Here is a 3478-nt window from a genome sequence, read left to right as displayed (position 1 = left end):
GTCATGAAAACCTAGGTCATTAAAGGATCTCATGAATTACTGGCTTAAACCTAAAAGTATCAGTTCCAGGACACGGAACAAACCAGCTGATTACTAAAGCTTTTTTTAAACTTGACAATAAATTCTGCATCTCTTCTTTTTCAGGTGATTTTTCCTGGGTTTGTTTTGAAATAATCTGTTCTATTTTTGACGTTTGCTCCAGTCTTGTTGTTGTTTTTGCAGTTGACTTTAGTGAGTTGATGTGGCTCTTTGTTTTTGAGTCGCTTGACTTGTGAGAGACAGCCTTAAAATGTATAAAAATATTCATTAAATTTCTTTAACACCATCTCAGTCCTCCTGAATTCTTCCTTTAAGTTCTGATAAAATTCAGCCCAGAGGAATCTCAAAGCTGATAAATGTTTATTTTACAAAAAATGTACATCTTTCAACAGAAATAAATATTTGACAGTTTTATCAAAACACAAAAGTACTTTACACATTTAATACTAAATCAGTTCCACATTAATCAACTCTTCTGTTTTGAGTAAGTGAATTAAAGCAAAAAGCACAGAATCACAACAAACTGTCCAAAGGCCTCTATTTGGGAAGGTTTTACCAWTTAAATGATGTTTTTATGTCCTCAGATGAACAGTTGTTGAGATATTTGCATGTGAAGTAACAGGAAGTGATGTCAAATGGGAATGGCTGAATGTAAACAGAGCTTTACCACTGTACAGTCTTTATTACTGTACAGTTCCCTTCTTGTTGTCATTATTGTTACCTTCTGATGTTATTATCCTTAGTTTAGTCTCTTTTGTTATCTAATCAACATTGTCCTTTCGGTGATGATTTGTTTCTTTTTTTAATATGGCTCGGCATTCAAAAATGGACGACAAAGTAAAAATTTCATTGCTCATGTTTTTTATCTGTGTGTATGACAAACACTTGTAATCTTTGAATCTTGAATCTTTGCTACAGTGTGTAACAACAAACTGTAGGGAAAAACATCTGATATTTGATTATTTAGGTCAGTTTTAGAGAGATGAAGCATTCAAATAATATTGTTTCAATAACCAAAGAGTTCCTTTTCTTAAAGAGTTCCCCTTTGATGTCACTTCAATTGGCTGAGTCAAGTTCAAAAGAAAATCTAAGTTATGAGACAAAATGGATAAAACCATGTGTGTTATGCCAAGTTTCTTAAAAAAAGGGTTTTCTTTAACTTTTTGCATTTGAAGGATAAGCCTGTCACAGCCACTATAAGTTTGTGTGCTGAGTTTTACATGTAAGCATTTCACTATAGGGAGAAAGCAAACGGTCAACAACAGATGAGATGCTAAAGATGAGAATCAATCCATTATTTTCAGATTTCGATTGATCAGATTATATCAGAAGGACTTGCCCGAGGCAAGGGAGAAGAATGTGATGAAACTGTTTTAGAAATTCAGCCTAGATGTTCTACCTGAGCCAGTCAGCTGAGAAGTGGATGAAACAACAATCACTTTTGCATGCACATATTGAACGGCTCTAGACCAATATAAACGTAGGAAATCAGTGTCCTGAAAATTTGTCAAATTAATAATAGATTTGATTAAATACATCAGGCTATTGTTCTGTGTTCAGTGTTCTCCCCTGGCATAAACACATTCTGCATCTTGTTGTATTTTCTTTATTTCAGTTTCACTCCAGAGCAGTGTGTATCTAAAGTGATCTAAAGTGAGCTGTGCACAGATCACAGAACTTCATCTGCCTGAAAACTCAGAGGAAGCCACATTCACCATCCTTTTTTTCTCAGAATCTAGCCCTTTCTGTATATAGCCACCTATTTCTTCTGTCTGAATCGTTTTTGCTCGAGTTTTGCTTTATTATGTAGGCTATATATCTTATTTCTTTGGAAAATATGCATATCTAAACCTTGGCCTTTATCTGTAAGATTTTGTCCTGGTTATGACTGTCATATCTTATTGTTCATAGTTGGGTCCCATTTTGTTTTTCATTTTAATATTATTAAGTTTTGTGTATAGTTTTTTATTCGTTTGTTTGCTGTGTGTGGTGGTTTTAAACGTAGAAAATGCAAAAAACCTTCAACAGTGCATGCACAAATTCATTTCTGGTACACTGTATTTTCATGTTTGCTGCAACTTCCTGATCAAAATATAACACACAAATTTATGAAGAAGCGACTGGTGGTAAAACAAAGAGTGTGTGTTTGTGAGGTTTTGTCACCTGATCGTGACGAGACGATGATCTTTCTTGTTACAGTCCATTCTTCTCTTTGCTGCTGGCTTTAGTAAATAAACACTTGAGTTTCAGTATCTTATTTAACTCTACGTTTAGTACCAAGGTCTGTTTTAGTGGCTGCAGGGGCTCTGAGGCCTCCCATTATGGTGGTCTACCTTCATTTCATATTAAGAAGAGTAGCTGTATTCAGGTGGACACGTGCCATTTTGGGAGTGATCCAGTTCAGTCACATGTCTTTCAGGCTGCATCCTGCCAGCTCTGACTGGAAGTCCCCTTTGATGCGCTGCCAGTATACCCTACCCTGCAGAATGCATTCTGATGGTTGGTTTCAGTAGCAACATAAAAAGGATGATTTACCTTCATCTTCTGATGTGTGCACCTTTCTGCTCTGCACTGATTGTCACTTCAGCTTACTGCTGCTTGATGGCCTGATGGATTCCTATTGTGCTCAGATAACGGTGCTGCTGGCAGAAGGAAGACCGGACTGACAAAGCCTGTTAGGTCTCCATGAAGCCTCCCATGGTCCAGCAGGAAACAAAAGAATACACCAGAATAACAAACAATCTACATTGTAATACAAACATGATAGATTTGTATACTGGCAAGTATCAAGTTACATTCAGAAGATTTGACAGCTTTGCACACTAAACCAATAAATGAGCTTTTTACATGAACGTTCAACAAAAAATGTACAAATCTTTCACAGATCTTCACATAAAATGTGACTGAGGTCATGCATATTTACACTTTTCTGACTGTTTGAAATAACTAAAAATGTAAATACTGGCAAATTTGAAGAGCTCTAACATGTAAATCTTACACCTTAGTGATATCATCAGACCACCTGTGAGGCTTTAGTGCCCCCATGTGTCTACAGAAAGTAGTGCACAACTTTTTTTTTACACTTTGTAGTTTGTACATTTGTAGTTTCCTTTGAGTTCTTTGTGCATTCATAATTAACATTTTAATCTGTTCAAAGCTGCAGATTATCCTCTACAGGTCTGCATAAAGTTTACACACATAACAAAACCATTCAGTGGTTAACTTCCACTGTAAAAAAATCAATTTAGGTCACAAACTACATCTGGAAGGTGTCGCTGGGGAGAGGGTCTGGGTCTCTTTGCTGCTGCCACCGAGACCTGATCCCGGATAAGCGGTGGAAAACGGACGAACGGACACTTTATATTGTTAGTCTAAATTATTACATTTAAAATTATAACTCTAATTCAAGCAGAATAGCCTATTGTCAACATAATTATGG

General features: G+C 36.2%; 1 long non-coding RNA gene across 3 annotated transcripts in view; it reads left to right on the top strand.

Moving 5' to 3' along the window:
* LOC106517193 (uncharacterized) overlaps positions 1-325 on the top strand; it is a 2930-nt gene extending 2605 nt beyond the window's left edge. For all 3 annotated transcript variants that reach the window (XR_001310175.1, XR_001310174.1, XR_001310173.1), the window contains one exon: positions 145-325. This is a non-coding gene — a long non-coding RNA (uncharacterized LOC106517193). The remainder of the gene's footprint in view (positions 1-144) is intronic.
* The last annotated feature ends 3153 nt before the right edge of the window (positions 326-3478 follow it).

Source organism: Austrofundulus limnaeus, unplaced genomic scaffold (genome assembly GCF_001266775.1).
Source record: "Austrofundulus limnaeus strain Quisiro unplaced genomic scaffold, Austrofundulus_limnaeus-1.0 Scaffold45, whole genome shotgun sequence".
Taxonomy (NCBI): Eukaryota; Metazoa; Chordata; class Actinopteri; order Cyprinodontiformes; family Rivulidae; genus Austrofundulus; species Austrofundulus limnaeus.
The sequence above is the reverse complement of the archived record's forward strand: the minus strand, read 5'-3'. Positions and strand labels throughout refer to the sequence as shown.